Source organism: Vicia villosa, linkage group LG3, assembly GCF_029867415.1.
Source record: "Vicia villosa cultivar HV-30 ecotype Madison, WI linkage group LG3, Vvil1.0, whole genome shotgun sequence".
Classification (NCBI taxonomy): domain Eukaryota; kingdom Viridiplantae; phylum Streptophyta; class Magnoliopsida; order Fabales; family Fabaceae; genus Vicia; species Vicia villosa.
The window spans coordinates 70,168,311-70,191,393 of NC_081182.1; positions in this window are offsets into that span (position 1 = coordinate 70,168,311).

Consider the following 23,083-nt stretch of genomic DNA (forward strand, 5'->3'; position numbering starts at 1 on the left):
ACCAAAGCTCCTTTCAAAATTTCTGCTGCACCCAAGGTGGCATCTGTCATCATTACCAGTCCAACTCCATTTCCATACTCCTCAGACAAAGCTGTCCCGTGGAGTTATGACACTAATGTTTATGTCCATGGAGTTAAGCAAGACACATTGACTAAAGAGGCCATGAATTTTACTACTCCAACCGTTGATAATATTGTGGGTACTAGTAAGATTACGAGGAGTGGAAGGATCTTTTCACCAGAAATTTCTCCAAATGTTGCTACTAATCCAGTCCAGGTCCCAGTTTCTAATCAAGATATCAACGCTCGAGGCAAAGAGCCGCTAGTTGAACCAGTTCAAGTACCGGTGGAAGTCATTGTTGAAGATCCGTCGAAGCAAGAAATGGAGGAAATAATGAAAATCATCTGCAAAAGTGATTACAATATTGTCGAACAACTGGGGCACACTGCTTCAAAAATCTCAATGCTGTCTCTGCTAAAATATTCAGAAGCTCATGCCAAAGCCCTGATGAAGTTCCTGAAAGCTGCACATGTACCACAAGCTAGAGATTTCAGTCGATCAATTTGAAAATTGTGTTGCCAATCTAACAGTGAATAATGGTCTCGATTTCTATGATGTTGATCTAACCCCTGCTGGAAAAAATCACAATAAAGCCCTACACATCTCTATTGAATGTAATGGCACCACTCTATCTCATGTACTGGTAGATAACGGCTCCTCTTTGAACGTGTTACCAAAAGCAGTACTGGAAAAACTTGACTTCGAAGGAATTGTGTTACAACCAAGCGATGTTGTGGTAAGAGCCTTCGACGGGTCAACAAGAACAGTGTACGGAAAGGTGAAGCTCCCAATCCGAGTGGGCTCTCAGATCTTTGATTCTACCTTTTACGTAATGGAAATTCACCCAGCATATTCCTGCTTACTAGGACGCCCTTGGATACATGGGGCAAATGCTGTAACTTCTACCCTACATCAGAAGTTGAAGTATCCAGTAAAAGGCAAGGTTGTCACAGTTTATGGCGAAGAAGAATATATGGTTAGCCACCTGAGCAACTCCAAGTATGTTGAGTTGGATGACGAATTCATCGAAACTCCCTGCCAATCTTTTGAGGTGGTCTCTCCAGATGTCTCTACTACCAAACATATTTCTGCTACTCCTGCTACAAAAATAACTCCAACTATGGCTTCTCTCAAAGACGCCAAAGTTGTGATCGAAGAAGGTGGTTGCACAGTATGGGGACAGATCCTCGATGTACCTTACAAGTTCGATAAGTTAGGTCTGGGCTATGCTAATGGAAATCAGAAGAACGATCAAAGTCCTCGTTCTGGAGGATTAATGTCACATTTCATCAGCCAAGGAGTGAATGCTATTGAAGACGATGGAGTGTTCTTGAACCATATTATTCAGCCATATCCAAATGAAGTCCCACCTATTTCCATGGAAGTTTGGGATACTTTGGGAGAACCAAGCGGCGGGTATGATTTTCTAGTAAAGTATACCGCACCTCAGAGTTCTTTTATTGCTATGGAAGACATTACCCCGACTGGATGGAGTGATCAGTTTGAAGATTGCAAAAGTTTCACAAGTTCCATCACTGAGCAATACCAAAGTCCACCTAGTCCAAAAGAAGTTTGGGATACACTAGGAGAACCAAGTGGCAAGTATGACTTTATGGTGAAGTATTCTGCTCCCCTGAGCTCGCAGATCGCTATTGAAGACATCACCCCAACTGGATGGGACAACCATTTCAAAGACCACATGGCATTCACAAGCCCTGACACTCCTGAAGAAACACGGGAAACACCAAATAATGAGAATAATTTCTTAACACAGTGCATTTCTCCCCAGAATGCACAAGTCTCCCTTGAAGACATCATTCCAACTGGATGGGACAATCTTATCGGGTATCTCGCTCAGCCAACAGAGGTATCTCAGCCTGGGCTCTCGTATCCAGCAGAATACATTACTTATCCCGAAAGATCACCGGCTCATTTCCCCACCAAAGAAATCAATGTTGTGGAAGATGAAGAAGACAACTGCAACTGGAGCAGCTGGATACTCCCTGCTCATAACAATGGATTGAACAACTGGGAAGCCGAGGATGTGATCTCCTTTGATCAGGAGTAAATGCAATTTCCTGTTTTCTTTGTTTATATTGTTCAAAGATAAAAATGGTTCCTGTACTATCGAACCATGAACTTGAAAGCCGTGTGCCTTGCCCGAAGCACACTGGTCCTTTTTATAAGGGTTTGTCATATCATGATCATGTTCATTCAATAAAATCATGGGACGTTTGCATATTCAAATTTTGTGATCCTTTTTCTTTGCTTTATTCATTTTTCAAATAGCTATGTGTTCTTACACACACCCACATAAATAAATGCAGATTCACATTCACTCTGGATCCTGTTGATAACGATTCTGCTATTGCCAGTCATGACTTTGAAAATCCGATCTACCAAACTGAGGACGAAAGTGAGGAAGATTGTGAAACAAGATACTCACTGCTCGAGAAAACTTGTTGTGCCTTAGCATGGGCGGCTCGCCGACTAAGGCAGTATATGCTAAACCATACCACTTTCCTGATCTCCAAAATGGATCCTATCAAGTATGTGTTTGAAAAACCTGCTCTCTCTGGAAGAATAGCAAGATGGCAAATGATCTTAACAGAGTATGACATCCAGTACACTTCACAAAAAGCAACCAAAGGGTGTGGTAGCTGATCATCTGGCTCATCAAGCAGTGGATGATTATCAAGCATTGAACTTTGACTTCCCCGATGAAGACATTATGCAAGTTACCGACTACGAACAACCAGGACCGGAAGAAGGACCCGAGCCAGGATCCCGATGGACTATGGTTTTTGATGGAGCTTCTAATGCACTCGGCAATGGCATCGGAGCTGTGATCATTTCCCCTGCAGGAGGTTATACACCATTCACTGCCATATTATGCTTCAACTGCACTAACAATATAGCCGAGTATGAAGCATGTATTCTGGGTCTCAAAGCTGCAATCGATCTAAGAATCAAATTCCTGGAGGTCTACGGAGATTCGGCACTTGTAATTTATCAAGTCAAAGAGGAATGGGACACGAAGCACCCGAATCTAATTCCTTACAAAGAATATGTGCTGAGATTGATTCCTTACTTTGAAGAAATCACTTTTGAACATATCCCGCGCGAAGAAAATCAACTAGCTGATGCTCTAGCTACCATGTCATCCATGTTTAAAATCAGGTGGGACAATGAGGCGCCGATGATCACCATTTACAGACAGGATGAACCAGCCTATTGCAATGAGATGGATGCCGAAGGAATGGAAGAAAAACCATGGTTCCATGAAGTAAAAAGATATCTCGAAGCTCAAGAGTACCCTGAAGGGGCATCCATTAACGACAGAAAGTTTCTAAGAAGATTTGCTGCTAAATTCTTTCTAAGTAATGGAACCATGTACAAACGCAACCATGACTCGACTTTGCTTCGTTGTGTAAACAAGAAGGAAGCGGAACAGATTATGGCAGACATACACGATGGTGCCTTTGGTACTCATTCAAGTGGACATACAATGGCTAAAAAGATCTTAAGAGCAGGTTATTATTGGTCTACCATGGAGACAGACTGCCATCGTCACTCCAGAACCTGTCACAAATGCCAGATATATGCCGACAAAGTACATGTACCTCCAGTCCCATTAAACATCCTGACGGCTCCTTGGCCTTTTGCAATGTGGGGTATTGATATGATTGGAGAAATCAAGCCTACTGCCTCCAACGGACATCGCTTTATCTTAGTCGCTATTGATTACTTCACCAAATGGGTAGAAGCAGCTTCATTTGCTTCTGTCACCAAGAATGTTGTGGCCAGGTTTATCGAGCATAATCTCATTTGTCGATATGGCATCCCTGAAAGGATCATCACAGACAATGGCACAAATTTAAACAACAGAATGATTACTGAACTCTGCACACAGTTCAAGATCAAACATCATAATTCCTCTCCATATCGACCAAAGATGAATGGCGCGGTGGAAGATGCCAATAAGAACATCAAGAAAATCATACAAAAGATGACAGTAACCTACAAAGACTGGCATGAGATGTTACCTTTTGCTCTTCATGGTTATCGCACATCAGCGCGTACTTCAACAGGGGCAACTCCGTTTTCCTTAGTCTATGGTATGGAGGTAGTTCTTCCAATTGAAATTCAAATTCCTTCCCTAAGGATTATGAAAGAAGCAGATCTAGATGAAGACGATTGGATTCAGACTCGGTTGGACCAGACAAACTTGATTGATGAGAAGAGGCTCGCAGCTATTTGTCATGGTCATTTGTACCAAAAGCGTATGATTAAAGCCTTCAACAAGAAAGTCAAAAGTCAGGCATATCAAACCGGCGGTTTGGTTGTCAAACGCATCATCCTACCACAAGGTGACCCCAGGGGCAAGTAGACTCCCACTTATGAGGGACCGTTTGTAATCAAGAAAATATTCTCCGGCGGTGCCATGTTGCTTACTACCATGGATGGCGGGGATTTCCCACACCCTGTAAATGCGAACATAGTCAAAAAGTACTTCGCTTAAAGGAAAGCTCGCTAAGTTGAAAACTTGAAAGGGCAACTTAGGCAAAAATGAGCGTCTCGGTGGATTGAAAACCTGAAAAGGCGATCCAGGCAAAAATTAGAGACTAAATAAATACTATCCCGGTAGGCTGAAAACCTGAAAAGGCAGCCTAGGCAAAAGTTTGGGAATAAAGCGTACAACTATGTTCCGTTCGGCTACCTACTCACCTTCAAGGTTCAACACATCAAAGGCACCAATCAGTCCAATCATTTTCTTCCAACAAGTGAGGGATGAGATACTCGAAGACAAATTGGCAATAGCAGAATTGAAACTTGACTGGATTGTTTTCACATAGCTATTTCTCTTTATAAATATTTTTCAAAGTTTTATGACAATTTCCTACTACTAGGATTTTTGTCTCCTTGTACTAATCCGCCTATTATGGCTCTTTTTCAAAAATCAATGCAGCTCATGCTCAAGATCAATATTTTCACTTTTTCTATTTTGAATACGTAAACGTCCCAATGATAATTTTGAATGAACATGTGCATTTGAATATGAGTGATGTTTACTAGAAAAAACAGGAATAGCATTCAGGTAATGTCCCAATCATTCGGACATCATCCCGAAACCAGCATCAGAAGAAAAATCCCCAACAGAGATGCATTTCTCAGCAAGTTCCTCAATGAGATTTTTCTCTCCAACAAAGTGATTCGAGAAATCTTATTTCCCAGCAGGGCTGTTTAAGAGTGTTGTCCCCAGAAAGTGTGGTCTCCACACCCAGGATTGGTCAAATAGTGCATCGGAGGATTATGCATCTTTCTCATTCCCATTTAAAGGGCATCAAAGTCAGAACTTTCAAATTACCTTTCATCCCCGAGCAGTAGTCAAAGATCCTTCAACAGAGCACCCTGATCCTCAAAGAAGGTCCCCAGCCGAGTGTACTCGAACAAGACGGCAAAGATCTTCAACGATCACAATGCCTTCATTTCCAAATGGCTAGCAAGGATTTATTTTCCCCAAACAGAAGCTTCATACATCATACAACATACATCATACATAATACATCATACACATATTCATACACAACATATAATGTTTTGTGACAAACGCATACATAACATGCATATTTCTCCTTTAGTTCGAGAATCTCATACATTACATGCATCATAACATTGCATGTCACTAACTTGATTTTTTCAGGCGGACGGATATCTTCAGCAAAGATGTTCTCAATCACATGCAGTGTTCCCCTGAATTCTATTCAGACGAACATTCCTCTCAGATATAGTCAAGCCAAAGATTCATTCTGAAGAGATCTCTCTTTCCAAAACTCCTATCAACTCAAAAAACAAGCAACACGGATCTAAGTCGATACCTTGGACGGTTCCTTAATGATCTATCTTCAAAGATCTAAGTCGATACCTCAGACGGTGGTTCCAGAACGATCTACCTTCAGATCTAAGTCGATACCTCAGACGGTTCCACAACGATCTACCATCAGATCTAAGCTGATACCTCAGACGGTTTCACAACGATCATTCTTCAAAGATCTAAAGCTGATACCTCAGACGGTTCCCCATAGATCAATTTTCAAAATCTAAAGCGGAAAAACTTTGGACAGTTCTGTAACGATCAGCCTCCAAGACTTAAAGCGGTAACCTTGGACGGTTCCGAAATGGTCAACGCAGAGGTTTTCAAATCCTTCATCAAGATATAATCAATGGATTCATTCTGATGAACAAACCATCAACACATTTGCCAGATGGCATCTGAAAGCCCATCTCAGGTAATGTTATGATTTGCCAACAACATCTCTCAGACAACATTCAAATGCAATTTCCAACATCACATCCGGTGGAGGTAAGTACAAATTTTCAGGGCATCTAAAATATTCAATCATCTTCTACCTTCAGATTCTAAACAGTCTCTTCAGGTTTAAGAAGATTGAATAGGGGCAACTGTTATACCCCAAAATTTGCCCGCATCTTTTTCAGAAAGAAGGCAACAGACTTCTATCTAAAAATTAAGAGTTTCATATAATCTTGGATTTTATTCCATAAATATCCTGATTTTATGAATGCTCAGTTTTTTAGAATTTTTCTTATACGGTATTTTGGCTCGCTGTTGAATTTATTCTTACACAAACGCCAATTACTGTTTATCATTTCACACACGCTGTTTATTTGAGACTTATTTGCAGATAAATAGTACTGACGCAATTGGTATAGAATTAAATCTTTTTGCAGGCGCAGAGTCCGGGGATTCAGACTGTACTGGTAACAAGTAAATTATTATTAGTTTTTTGTTTCCCACTAATTTTTGTACTATATTCTATTATTTTCAAAATCTTTTCATTTCTTTTCAAATCTCTTTCTTTCAAAATCAAATCCTAACTTTATTCTATACATCTCCCTTTTCAAACCCTACCATACACTTTCTTTCAAATCCTACTACCACTCAAATTTTCCTTTTTTGTACGGAATCACTTCATTCCCCAACGTCTCTATCCTTCTTTTCACTCTATAAATACCTCTCATTTTTTCCATAAATTCTCACATCAAATTCTAACTCATCTCTCAAATTTCTACTTCATATTCATTCTCTCTTCTTCCCCGGCAAGAATGGCGAAGCGGATGGATACGTGTTTTCTTATGGTCATCACCGTCGTGGTGGAAATCATATCCTTCTTCTGTCTGCATAGTCCTGAAAAATGCGGACCTGGGTTGTTTACACTCCCAATCATCTATATGTTATTATTTATAGCATGGGTTATTAATCGTCATTCTTAAAGTTTGTCGTATCTTTAATTTTTTTAATAACGTACCGTTTACTCGTTGTATTGTTCATTATATTATGTAATATTTGTACTATCAGTATTAAATGTCGTACTATCTGTCGTACTGTTGTTTAATTATTAAGATAATATTTTGTGTGTTTTCTGCCAGTTAGATATTTATTTTTCTGTGCATTAAATGTTTTTCAGGGTTATTATCGGTAATTTCGCTCGCATACAGTATATATTATTTATTTATTATGTCTGTGTTTTTCTAACAACTCATGTAAATAAATTTTCACTATTAACAAAACAAAAAAAAACAAAGAAAAGAAAAAAAACTAACTTTGACTGTTGAATTTTCACTTTAACTGCTACGTTAATGCCTGAACAGTCAGTTGAAAGTCAAACCCGCTGACAGTGCAATTCTCCGTGTTTTGTACCATCAATCAAATCAATCGTTTGCACTTCAAAATTCCAAGATTTTTGTTCTAGAAGTCTTCTGAATATCACATGATTAGCAGAGACTCAGCACTGCACAAAAATCAGGTACGCTTAACTGTCTCCTACACGAACAGTCCCTAACTAGGGTTTTTTGTTTTTTTCAGGAGAACAAGTTTTTTGAGACCTCAAATGGATTTCATGGACTTCCATATATCTCAAAGTACCACCATACAAATTTTCAAACTTCAATTCGCTCAGACGCACAGTCAGTAGCTCAAATAGTCAACAGACGACCAGTTTGACCGAAAAGTCAACAGACAGTCAAAAATGAAATTTTTTTGTCAACATCCATATTTTTTCAAAAGATTCATCATTTGATCATTGGTTGATCATAATTCATCAAGGAAAGATAAAAAATCAGCAAAACCCTAAGTTTCAAAATTAGGGTTTTCTCCTAAAAAGTCAACTGAACTTTGACCGGCCATAACTCTCTCCTCGTTCATTCAAAAAATTCCAACCAAATCTTGTTTTGAAGGAAATTCAATTATCTTTCAAATTCAATTGGTCCCATTGTCATTGGATTCACCATTTGAAAAATATGAGCTTAGACATTACAGGTCATTTTCAAAGTCAACAAAAAGTGGTTTTTTGTCAAAGGCCATACCATCAAGATAACTTCTCCAAATGAAAAAAGGTTTCCAAAGTGGCTTGTAGAGGACATCTTGAGGTTTCTAAAAAGTACAAGAACTCCTTCATATGATAAAAATTGAGGGATTTATGCCTTGTTAAAGTTGGCTATTTTTTGGGAAAATGCATGAAATCACCATTGATCAAAAGTGTTTTTTTCCAAAAGAGACCAAGTTTCCATGATTCAAACATGCTTCTAACAATGCTAAGGGCCTCCCACAACCAACCCAAGGTCCATAACATTTTTATTTCTTTTTTGATTTAATTTTATTACATTTAAAATTAAATTGAAAAAGAAATGATAAAGGATAATGTTATTTTGCTTTGATCTTAAGCTAAGGCCACCAAAATGGATTCAACTCTGCCACAAGGAGCTGGTACAGAAGGCCTAGAGCAAGAGAGTGGAAAAATCAAGCCATGGTTGCTTGAATTCAAAGCTTGATATATTATAAAATTCAAAAATTCAACAAAATCATCAATGCATGTTAGCTTTGTTTTTAAGTCCCTCCATGGCCTATAAATGAAGAGGAATGCTTCAGCAACAAAGGAGACACGAAAATCCACCAAAGATATAGCCAAGAAACTCACAAAAAACTCCAAAAATATCCCATATTTTCAACTTTTTCGTTTTCTTTGTATAAGCTCATATCAATCCAAAATAATCACTTCAATCTCCTCCTGGGCTAATATAGAGTAGGTTCAGACCAATGGCCTCTATTATTTGTACTTAGAACATGCATAATAATATCTCCATATTCCATTGAATTTTCGATTTGTGGTATCTCATGCTATAATCCATTTCAATGTAATATAACGAGTTCTATGAGTTCCTAACATGAAATAGAGAAGATCCAACGTGATACATGTGAGCTTTAAGCCTTGTAACATCATGTGCCATTTTTGAAGCTCTAAGCTTCAATCTCTTCGTTTTGGTACTTGCACGCGGTCTCATGAAGAACTAATACCACCAATGAACTCAAAACATGCTAATTAGTTAATCTGGGTGCTTAGTTGTTTGTCTCAGGTTGTCTTTTGCAGGTTTTAAAAAGCATGGAAAAAAGAAGCAAAATCCGCAGGTAAAGTCGTAGCTGTTTCTGAAGCAAAATCCGCAGGAAATAGGTTAGGGATGACGAATAGTGCATGTGGAAAGTTTGACTTGCACGCGTGGCAATTTCTCTCCATCCTATTCGCTGGTCAACTTCACGTGGGCCCCATCTGAAACTTTTAAATGCTGGCCAATCCAATGATACACTTTCATCTATGTACACCATGTGTCTTACAATCTGAACCACTAGATTAATCTGGCAATATATCCAATGCATCAAAACGCACCACCATATCATAGACCTTCAAATTAACCACACAGGATCACAGCTTTATTTCATTTTCTATTTTTATTTAATTTAACTTCCAAAATTAATTTAAAAAGTTTCAAAAATCAGAAAAATATAATAAAAATATTTTTAGGCTTATAAAATAATCTAATATTTTTTTTGACATAAAAATATTTTATTTTTCTTAATAATTAAAAATATTTTGTTTAATTAATTAGTATATATTTATATATATATTTGCTTTTTAATTATTTCAACCAACCAAAAAATCATAAAAAAAAAATTGTTCTTTATATTAAATTTAGTTTATATATTTTAGACTAATTTTGTACATATTTAGAATATTTTTCTCTTTAAGTTTTAATTATTTGTGTAATTATTTGCATAATTATATGATTATTTAACTTAATAGTTTTCAAAACAATTTCAAAAATTCCAAAAAAAATTAGTTTTATTTTAAAATTAAATAACAAACATTTTGAACATATTTTAAACTTAATTTTTAGGTTTAAATTTTATTTCCCCTTTTTTCTCATTTTAATTAAATTAATCATGCATTAATTATAATTAAAATCAATCATACAAAAATCAAAAAAATATTTCTTTTATCTTATTGCCATTTAAATTCCTAGATAAAGTGTATAGGTTGTCAAACTCATGTAAATAGCGTAGTTTACATTTCTCGCACAATCGATGTAATAGCGTAGATTTACTTTCCGCATTTTACATTCCCGCATTTTAAATATAAAACTGCGTGTATGTCAAAGATAAAAAACTGAAGCGTTAGGTCACCAACTTCAAAGATAAAATATCTGAATCAAAACCCAATCACACTTGCACCTCTTAGGGTAATCCCTCTTTTACTCTTTTCAAAATCAAATTCTACTGTTTCAAATGCAAAATCGAACTTTTGTTTACATCTGGTAAAAGGAGAATTTTCTAAAGGAAATAGGAAAAGACCTTATAACTTAGGGTAGACCTCCTAATTGCTTGCTCAAATCAAACAAACAAATGTCTCATATATCATTGTTTTTCAAAATAAAACTTTCAAAAAAGACAATACTTGGTATATATCCAAACAAGGATCATTACGAAGTTAACGTTCTTTTTTCAAAACATCCTTCGAAAGGTAAAACACTTTGTATACATCTGTAACACCCCATATTTTCTAATTTTAATTTAATCGGAAATTAAATTATTATTTAGAATTATTTGGTATTTTGTTGAATTATTGGAGAATTATGGATTAAGGGCCATTGGGCTGGAATGGTGAGATTAGTAGTACGGGGGTGCTAAGTGAGTAAGCCCGCTACTAATTATTTTATGTTTTCATAAAATAATGGAAATAAAGAAAATTGGGAAAAAGGAAAAAGGAACGTGAAAAACAGAGCAGAGGAGATGAGAGATTGGAAAGCTGATACGTGAAAGAGGAACAGAAGAGGAAGAGGGCTAATCAAGATCTTTGGCTAAGGTAAGGGGGGACTCTTCCGGTTAACATCTTTTATCGTATTATAGATGATGGGACTGATTTAGATGCATTATTTGTGTTAGTTGGTTATATGTTAGGTTGGGGTTTTGGGATTATTTTGATGGGAATTGTTTGACGTGATGAATTGTATGATTATATGGCTGTTATGATGATTGAATGATCCTCTTTGTGTGTTATATTTGTGTTATAACATGTATGTGGCTGATATGGTGGTATTTGAGGTTCATGATATAACTTGATTTGGGTTTTGGGGATTTTGGGAAGAATCCCGTAATGCTGTCAATCGATGTGAGATCTCTGGTTTTTGCCAGTTCGCGCCGCGAAGGTGGGTGCGCGCCGCGAAGGCGTAACTCTTCTTGTTCCGCGCCGCGAACCTGTGTTTGCGCCACGAAGGCGTGTTTTCTATTCGTTACGCGCCGCGAACTGTGTGTGGCGCCGCGTGCTGTAGCGATAATTATTTTCTTTGAAAAATGTAAAAATGTGTAACTTTCAAACCGTAAGTCCGTTTTAGACGCCGTTTTGGACGTTGTTCCTTAAATTGAATGTTTTACCATATAAAATAAATATAACAACAATAACTTGATTTTATTTTGAAAAGTATCATTTTCTTCAAATCTGGTTTACTCTTGTTTTGCATAAATGATGAGGTGCAATGGGTTGTTGTTTGCATAATTGAATATGTGCAATGATGGTGTTGTTATAATATGATTGCTCCTGTTTGTTATACAAATGGATGTTGTTCATGGTAAATATGGTTATCATGTATTTTGATGAATGATGAGGTAAATACTCTATCGTGGATGAGTTGCTTTGTTGTACTTGGTACGCGATTGTGAGGGGTGCTATTGTTGTGCACTGTATAATGAATGATTTAACTGCTATGATGCTGTGGTTGTAATTGGTGTTTGTTATACATATATTGTTGATGTAAAATATGTATTTTATTATGGTTGAGAAACAACATAACTGTGTGTGGCTGTTGATTATTGTGGTGGTTGATGATTATGAAATCTGGTTGATTAATGTTGATGATGAGCATGTTATGGTTGATACATGCATTTCATAATCATGTTGTGGGCTGTATCCCTTATGGTGGTGGGACAGCGGTAGCTAATTCCCATTGTGTGGAATTGGTGAGAGAAGTAGCCGAATCTTTATGGTGGTGGATCGGTGAGATGGGTTATCCCATGTTTGGTACCACATGCATATAGTTGCATTTGCATTAGGTTGTTGTGTATAATTATAACATGAATGGAAGATTGTCCAATGTTATAATATTTGATGATGGTGTAATTGTTATGGTGATGTCTTTTTGTAATGTATTCTATTGTTGTTGTGTGTTTATAAGTACTCCCTGACAATCTGAATATAATGAAATTGGATGAATAATGTGACTATGATGTGTTATTGTTTATGATTCGATAACATTTGTTAATTGTGAATGAGACTCACCCTTACTTTGATGATTTCAGATTGGCGAGTAGCGGCTTTTGGCTCTGGTGAGGATAGCTCATAGGCCAGTTTGTTTAAGTATAGTGTCGGTGTCATGCTCTGATATTGTAACACTGGGGAAACGTTAGATTAGAGTTTATGATGATACTCTATCGTGTTGTTATTGTATTAAATTATGTGGGATATTGCATAGATGATGTTATGCTTATCCGTATGATGAATTTTCCGCTGTGTAAGCATGAGATGTTTATGTATTATGACAAATCGTTCCTTAGTGAAAGCATGACAATGAATTTATGATAAATTTGTTATAATTGGAATTGTGGCACCCTTGTTTTCATGTTTTACTCTGAGTTATTTTATTAATTTCCGTGGGGTTTAGAAAGGTGTTACAATAGTGGTATCAGAGCAGGTCGGTCCGTCCGGCCAATTGTCGAGTCAGTTGAGTTGCACGACGGTTGAATACTGTCGGCATATTATCCCTTGGTACGCGACATGTGAGTGAATCACTGTCGGTACTTTGTTGTTTGTTATGGAAGTTGGTTTGAAACAAGTGGGGGAGAAGTTTCACTTCTCAGTTATGTTTCAGTTGTAAGATGATTGATTCAGTCGGCTGTTGTTGGCAACAATGCAAGCATTGTTGGAGTTGTTGTTTTCCGAATCGAAGGTGACTTGGAATTAAGACTTGGCTGGTAATTAAGTTGGAGCATCTTGAAAGAGGATGATTATATGCAACTGATGATTATTTGTAGGAGAGGAAAATTAGAAAGTTGCAATGTATCAGCTCTGCTGGTGTGCTGCGAAGTTGTCAGTTGTGTAGCCTTACACCTCGGAAGAGAGTCAGCTGCAAGTTGCAAAGAGGATTGATGTTGTAATGTTTCAGAAATCGCACTTCGACGATAGGATGTGTTGCTCAAGTCATAAGAATGTTTGAAAGTGAAGAGATACGATAAGGGGCTGTTTGGAATGTGATAGAGTTGAAGAGAATGAGTTTTGGAGAGAGATTTTCGTAAGCAAAACGCAGGAAAATTGCTGAATAGCTGCGGAACTTCGAAAATTCATAACTGGAGTTCTGGACATCCGAATTGAGTTCCGTTTGAAGCGTCGGAAAGCTAACGAGATGAACTTTGTTATAAAAATGGTTGCAGCAGCTGTAACATAATTAAGTGTGACAGGATGACGTTGGAAGGAGGCGAAGTTACGGTTACTCTTGTTCTTATAACTAGACTTGTTTATTGGTACTGCACGGGATGTCAGTGTCAGTGTTGAACGGATTGAAGGAACGATTAGAAGGTTGTTGAGAAGTGATTTTAAGAATTGAATATGCCATTTGAAGAGATTTGAGAATACCGTATAGAGAGTGTTGGGGCATGATGTCGGTGTTGGATTTTCGGACAACGATTGGAAAATTCATATCTCGAGTTCCGAGTGTCGGATTAACGTGCCGTTTGAACCTATGAAGAGGAGGGATTATGTTCTACATTATGGGAGAGTTATAAATACAGTAGAGGTGATCCTATGAGAAGATATTCTGAATTCAGTTAAGGAAGCGTGAAATTTGTTGAATAGGAATGCCTACTACCGTGATCATTCGAACGGAGTTGAGTAAGACATGTTGTTGATGAATAAGTCGATGAGATATTCGGTAATAAAGATGATTTGAGTACCGATGGATTTTAGTGAGAAGCGAATTAGTAGTAAAGATGGGATAAACTTTAGAACTATTGGAATCGTATTTGTGATGGCCAGGTAACGATAAGTATAAAAGAAGAATTTTAGAGAATTTCTGACACTTATTGAATGTAAGGAAGACCTTGTTGAGATGTTGAGTGGGATGATATTTGGGCATGAAAGATGTCATAGAATTTGGAGCAAAACCACGAGTTATGAATGTTGAGTTACTGCTTGAGTAGGAAGTCTTTAAATATGTCGGTGCTAATGGTGAATGAGTTGGATTTGATTGGACAATTTTGAGACTTGAGTTGGTATGTGAAGGCACTCCTAATAGTGTTAGATTGGGTATGCTAAAGATGACTAATGGCATTCTTGACGAGATTAGAGAAGGTCAGCAAGATGATGTGAGTTGATCGATAAGTTGACTTTGAATTACCAAGGTAAAGGCGGTGAATTCAGAATCGACGAGAATAATATAATGAGGTTAGTGATTGGATTGTGTTCCTGATGTTTTTGAGCTTCGGAAGAATATTCTAGAAGAAGGACACCGTAGTGGATTATTGAACTACGACGATGTTAATGAGTTGGGTGCAGACTCGGAAAGGACACTATTATGTAGTAACGACAGTTTATGCTTAAATATGAATGACGACTATCTATTGACAAATTGAGGACTTGATCACCCTTAATCTCTTGTTGGTAGTAGACGGAAATCATATAAATGAGATGAACTTGTTTTGTTACCTTAATGGTATAAGATGTGATGAATACTAAGCCGTGAAGAATAATCACTCGCTATGTGTGTGAAATTATGAAGAATTGAATATGGAAGAGTGCAACATGATGGGCAAATGACTTAAAACGGGTAATCAGAGTCGCGCAGCGAAAGTGCGATGTGGAGTAGTGTTATGAGTACTACTCGCGGGAAGCAAGGAATTAATATGTCGGAAGCCTACATAGAGAATATGTATTGATCTATATGTTAGATTTAGAATCCAGTGGATGTAAGGATGTCGTGTCGAAGGATTATAACTCTTTTGAATAATTGTCGAGATGATGAAAATGTTATTACGGTTGTACGTAGTTAACGAGTATGTATTCGGCGAAATTAAAACGAAGAGTTGATACTATATGATGCTGTAATAATTTTGTGTTGTTATTAAGGTGATATTGTAAATTCCAGATATAATGAGTAATTACACTCTATGAAGGACGAAGTGGATTTAATTCTTAAAGAAGAGTGGGATTCGGTTTGAACTAGTATGTAAGCAATGGTATATCGAGGCTGATGAGTGTGATTATAACTACTTGTGCGTACTCGTTCCGATGGCCGAAATGTTTAATAGATGTAGTAAAGCAGGAATTTGTTTTTGAGTGCGAGTAAGTATTACTGAGTGGTAAAATGGTACCATGAATGATGATGGATGATTCTTGGACGAATGAGTAAAGAGAGTCGGAATCGGGTGAAACTCATAAATCTATTTGGTATAGATGATTGTAATCAGTAATCAGAGTAGTGCGGAAAAACAGAATGTAACGTGTTGGATAATTACTGGTGTGACTTAAGAGGAGTCAGATAACTGGAATTCAATGGTATAGGAATATGAGTATTGGGTTTCTTGAAGGAAGCGTTTGGTGAAAAGTGTAAGTATTACCTTATCGCTCAGATGGAAAAGCGTGTCTAAGGTTGGTATGTTCGGTAGAAGGGACCCATTACTGTATTGTTGATCAAGTGTGATCATACTATACATTGTGTAATTGCATTACTCGGTTGTTGAGCGTATTGTATAGGTTGTACCTCAATGTTCTGTTGTTGTTAACCTTTTGGAGATATAGCGAGTGGTATATTTTTGGATAGCCAAATGCGACGTAAGAACTGGGATTTGAATGTATGAAACATGTTTCCTGTTGATTATGTCAGATGGATTTTTGGGGATTGACTGATGGTAATATTAATTGAGAACTGGAGACTCAGGTAAAGGACTCTTATACGAGCTGGTTACTTGAGGTATGTTTTCGAGGACGAAAACTCTTTTAGTGGGGGAGAGTTGTAACACCCCATATTTTCTAATTTTAATTTAATCGGAAATTAAATTATTATTTAGAATTATTTGGTATTTTGTTGAATTATTGGAGAATTATGGATTAAGGGCCATTGGGCTGGAATGGTGAGATTAGTAGTATGGGGGTGCTAAGTGAGTAAGCCCGCTACTAATTATTTTATGTTTTCATAAAATAAAGGAAATAAAGAAAATTGGGAAAAAGGAAAAAGGAACGTGAAAAACAGAGCAGAGGAGATGAGAGATTGGAAAGCTGATACGTGAAAGAGGAACAGAAGAGGAAGAGGGCTAATCAAGATCTTTGGCTAAGGTAAGGGGGGACTCTTCCGGTTAACATCTTTTATCGTATTATAGATGATGGGACTGATTTAGATGCATTGTTTGTGTCAGTTGGTTATATGTTAGGTTGGGGTTTTGGGATGATTTTGATGGGAATTGTTTGACGTGATGAATTGTATGATTATATGGCTGTTATGATGATTGAATGATCCTCTTTGTGTGTTATATTTGTGTTATAACATGTATGTGGCTGATATGGTGGTATTTGAGGTTCATGATATAACTTGATTTGGGTTTTGGGGATTTTGGGAAGAATCCCGTAATGCTGTCAATCGATGTGAGATCTCTGGTTTTTGCCAGTTCGCGCCGCGAAGGTGGGTGCGCGCCGCGAAGGCGTAACTCTTCTCGTTCCGCGCCGCGAACCTGTGTTTGCGCCGCAAAGGCGTGTTTTCTATTCGTTACGTGCCGCGAACTGTGTGTGGCGCCGCGTGCTGTAGCGATAATTATTTTCTTTGAAAAATGTAAAAATGTGTAACTTTCAAACCGTAAGTCCGTTTTAGACGCCGTTTTGGACGTTGTTCCTTAAATTGAATGTTTTACCATATAAAATAAATATAACAACAATAACTTGATTTTATTTTGAAAAGTATCGTTTTCTTCAAATCTGGTTTACTCTTGTTTTGCATAAATGATGAGGTGCAATGGGTTGTTGTTTGCATAATTGAATGTGTGCAATGATGGTGTTGTTATAATATGATTGCTCCTGTTTGTTATACAAATGGATGTTGTTCATGGTAAATATGGTTATCATGTATTTTGATGAATGATGAGGTAAATACTCTATCGTGGATGAGTTGCTTTGTTGTACTTGGTACGCGATTGTGAGGGGTGCTATTGTTGTGCACTGTATAATGAATGATTTAACTGCTATGATGCTGTGGTTGTAATTGGTGTTTGTTATACATATATTGTTGATGTAAAATATGTATTTTATTATGGTTGAGAAACAACATAACTGTGTGTGGCTGTTGATTATTGTGGTGGTTGATGATTATGAAATCTGGTTGATTAATGTTGATGATGAGCATGTTATGGTTGATACATGCATTTCATAATCATGTTGTGGGCTGTATCCCTTATGGTGGTGGGACAGCGGTAGCTAATTCCCATTGTGTGGAATTGGTGAGAGAAGTAGCCGAATCTTTATGGTGGTGGATCGGTGAGATGGGTTATCCCATGTTTGGTACCACATGCATATAGTTGCATTTGCATTAGGTTTTTGTGTATAATTATAACATGAATGGAAGATTGTCCAATGTTATAATATTTGATGATGGTGTAATTGTTATGGTGATGTCTTTTTGTAATGTATTCTATTGTTGTTGTGTGTTTATAAGTACTCCCTGACAATCTGAATATAATGAAATTGGATGAATAATGTGACTATGATGTGTTATTGTTTATGATTCGATAACATTTGTTAATTGTGAATGAGACTCACCCTTACTTTGATGATTTCAGATTGGCGAGTAGCGGCTTTTGGCTCTGGTGAGGATAGCTCATAGGCCAGTTTGTTTAAGTATAGTGTCGGTGTCATGCTCTGATATTGTAACACTGGGGAAACGTTAGATTAGAGTTTATGATGATACTCTATCGTGTTGTTATTGTATTAAATTATGTGGGATATTGCATAGATGATGTTATGCTTATCCGTATGATGAATTTTCCGCTGTGTAAACATGAGATGTTTATGTATTATGACAAATCGTTCCTTAGTGAAAGCATGACAATGAATTTATGATAAATTTGTTATAATTGGAATTGTGGCACCCTTGTTTTCATGTTTTACTCTGAGTTATTTTATTAATTTCCGTGGGGTTTAGAAGGGTGTTACAACATCCGCACAAGGATCATTATAAAGTCAATTTACAAAATGAATTTTAAGACCACATACAAGCATTTCAAGGCAATAGAAAAATGATTCAAAACAAGTGAGCTAAGCAATTAATAGCCCATGGATAACCATGGATACAAAGGGTGCTAACACCTTCCCTTTGTATAACCTACCCCCTTACCCAAAATCTCTTAAAGGTCTTTTTCTGTTTCTTTTATAAACCTTTCCTTAATTGGATAAAATAAAAGTCGGTGGCGACTCTCTGATTTTCAAAAATACAAAAGCAAAAAAGAAGAGTGTCAGTTCTTATATCTCTCCACGAGAGGTATGGTAAAAAACCGAGGGCGACAATATGTGTACATTTTTTGTTGTTCAAATGATCTTCTATTTATAGCGTTTAGAAGATTTTGTCCGATACTGGATAATAGGCTACCTTAGCCTTTCATGTTTGCGTGTTATCTTGGATAAACTTGCTTTCCACGCTTCTTGAGACTTGTAATTAAATCTGCTTTTAGCCGTTAACAATCATTATGTCTCCAACGATAATCTTTCTTCTGTCAGAGTATTTTATCTTTGTATTTCTTCAAGAAAACTTCTTTTCTGACTTTGTAGAGATAACATCTATCAGATTTATGCTTCAGCGGTTGGTGCTTAACGAAGCTTCTTCATTAGAACTTCCTTAGACTTCAGCATGACTGTCTTTCAGCATTTATGTGTAGTCCAAGTTCTGATGGCACTAATTTTTTTGAACTTCAGCATACGATTAGAACTTCTTCTGAAATAAGAGATACATAATTAGAGTATCATATTCACTTATACAAAATTTACTTAATTATTATCATTAAAACACTAAGATAAGATTAGAAGCAAACTATGTTCTAACACAACTTCAACTGACTCTTGAATTGTCTCTGATTCAACTTCAAATGACTGTTGAATTGGCTCTGATTCAACTTCAACTGACAACTCAATTGGCTTTGACTCAACTCCAACCGATAGCTCAATTGGCTCTGATTCCTCTTTATCCACAAGGGCATACACCACCCCTGTTCTAGAAGGCGCATAAAAGAGAAGAGATCAAGACTGGTCATCATACCACCCTTCTTGTAAAATCATCCAAGAGAATTCAAATAGTTTGTTAATTTCACTGGGAGAGGCCAATGCGATAAAAACATGGGCACAAGAATGTAAAGAAAATTTTACGTGAGACAAAGACAAAGTTGTCTCTTTCGAAGATTATAACTCTGTCACCTTCATTTTTACGTGAAATATATTGGTGCTCAGAAGTCATGAGCTACATCAAAGGTAGGTAAAGTTAATTTTCCTCAACTGTTTAGATATTAACAACCAAAAAAATTATTAACCGCACACCCATTAGTGATAACAATACTAGGTTAGACACTATCTGTACTCTTAATTAAAACAATTAAAGATAAAATGCATAACATTGCAGGTAGAGCTTGTCTTGAAATAACAACAAATTAAGTGTGCTTTCATAAAAGTGTCTAACTTTGATTCAAAACCAACTTCCTACAAGTTATCTCAAAATCTAATGATGAGCAAGAAACATCAAATCACAAGCAGATACCAAAGAAATTTTTATTAGGTATTTCGTTGGCAAATAAAGAAGTGGATGACAAAAATTGAAATCTTACACCATATTTTTCTTCTAGATGCTGCATAGCTCAATCAAATTCTTGCATTCCACGATATCAAATTCTCATGTAGCAACCTGCCCTAAAAATATAGATTTTAAAGTCGCCACCTATTCTACCAGGGCGAATAGGAAACCCTACGTAGTTAAGAGATCGGGGTAAGATTATTATAATCAGGTCGAGGGAAGGTGTTAGGCACCCTCAACCCTTTCCTATGGCTTTGAATCTAAGATAACAGTTTTATGGCTAAAATATTAGGATTTAATAGCTAAAGAAATGAAAAGGGTGAAAAGTGAGATTTGGAGGAATTGAGGTTTTAGGGAAGGGGACTCGCCTTGTTACCAAGTGCCTACGTACCTCCTTATGGAGGATCAGAGTCTACGTAGTTCGGGCACAGGGTTGTACGCCTTTGAATTTGATTTGATATGGTTTGAAGGCTTTTTGAATGGCCTATCGTAGTTTTGAAATGCGAAGTTCGAAGGTATTTTGAATTACCTTGTCGTAGATTTGAAAATCGCAGTATTGAAGAGATGAAAATCTGTAGTTTCGTGGTTTAGTGTGTTTTAAATGTTTAGGCGTACAACCCTGATTTAATATGTCACCGTTAGTTGCGATGATCAATAGGTTTGATCATTATAGTTAACGGATTAATTAATGTATTGCTGGTTGCTCTGATCGATAGATTCGATCGTCACGGGCAGCAAATGCGGTGTATTTTAATTTTGTAATTAAATTTTATGTTTTATTCTTTTATCTCTCGTCATTGCGACTAATAGATTTAGTCGGACCGAGGAGAGAATTAGTAAAGAATTGATTAAATTATTAATAAACGAATAAATTAATTAGATTAAATTTATTTCTCGCCTATGCGACTAATAGATATAGTCGGGTCGAGGAGAAAATTATATTAATCAATAATCAATTGAATAAGAATTAATGTTTTTTGCCAAATGGTAGTGGGATTGGGCAAATCCTAATGCATGATGACCTTGCTAGGGTTTTTCTGATTTTTAATAGTTAAAGTTGATTCAATTAATTAAGTCGAGACGGTCGAATAATCGAATAATCGGGGCATATTATAATCCTAACCCTAATCCTAGTTTTATTTTTTAATCCTAATTTAATTTCTAATCCTAAGTTTAATTAATTAAACCTAAATACATTTAACCAAATCTAATCCTAATAATTAAATAATAAAACAAAAACAATATATATAAAAAAACCTGGCAATGATCCTGTGTGATTGCCCTGTTGATGGCGCGTGTGCACCTGCAGGTTTTCAAGCGTTGGATCTGAATCTTAAGAGATCCTAAGGCTGAAGATGGAGAACGCATCCTGAGCATGGGTGCGCCACATACACTGGATCTGAATCTGCAAAGGGAAATGAGAAGATGAAAAAAACAAAGAAAACATATGGCATCGGCAGGTGTTGAACCGGCGCCCTGCGTACTAAACCTCAGAGCTGATACTTTGCCACTAGACCAATTTCGCTTAGTTGTCAATGATCACGCATTAATGATATATATAAAATAAACGACTCAGAATTTAAACCAATTCCGCCCGCGCCTTGATATCTTCTTCTTCCTTTGATTATTCTGAAACACCACACTTTTGGCCACAGTTTATATGCGTAGCCATAGCCCCACAATTGCCAAATTCATCATATAATCCAAATAAATCTAGATTAAACACCCAGATTAACTAAGAGACACCTTCCGAATGCAATGGGACTGTTAATTTTGTCCAATCTTGCTTCTATCCGTGATTCCTAATTCGAAGGTCCTAAAACCCTAGCCATGGCATATGCTTAAACATTCATCCAAACATAAATTAAATCACCCAGAAATCTTCTAATCATCATTGCAAACACGATTACACCTTCAAATCATACTCACGATGTACAAATCTGAACATTCAATTCGAAAAAAGGAAGGGACAAAACCGGGATAGTAAAGCCGTTTTCTGGGCGTGATAACTCCTTGCAACGATCTGTAATGGTTCAGGGAGATCGAAGGACGCGTTTGGACGCTTCGTTTGGCTCGGATCGGTCTTAATTCTTAAACCTCTTCTGCTATGGCACTGGTTTCACCATTCTTAGAACTCGGGGATCGGTTCTGCAGCGGCCAAAGAATCCCCCCCCCCCTTTCTATACCTCAAATCCTTATATATGTCAAATTAAAAAACTAATATAATATATTTCTAAAATAAATCCAATAATAATAATAAAAAAAATAATAATAACAATAACAATGATAATTGTATTAAAAATAACACTAATCAATAAATATTAACTAAATAATAATACTAATTCTAATAAGACTTTTATTACCCTAAAAATAATCCTAAAATATATGATTACTAAAACCTAATTACAATAATAAACCTAATTAATCCTAATACTAATCCTAATACTACCTAATAGTAATCCTATTAATACTAATAATAATGATAAAAACTAATAATGCTAAATACTAACAGTTAGTCATGATAAAAAGATAATAATAATAATCGAAACAAATGTTAGTAAAACCTAAAATACTCCCAAAAATGATAAAAACCTTGTAATGATTGGGCCCAACGTTTGGGTCCTAAACATCTGTTAATTACGCCCTTGTTTTAACTCAACCTGATTTATAAGAGAGCGAGTTTGACAATAGAAATGTCAAACCCTATGGCTCTTAAGTTTGACTCTGGATGGATTAAGAGACGTAGATCTGATCGGGCAAATTTTGGGGTATGACAGCTGCCCCTGTTCAATCTTCTTAAACCTGAAGAATC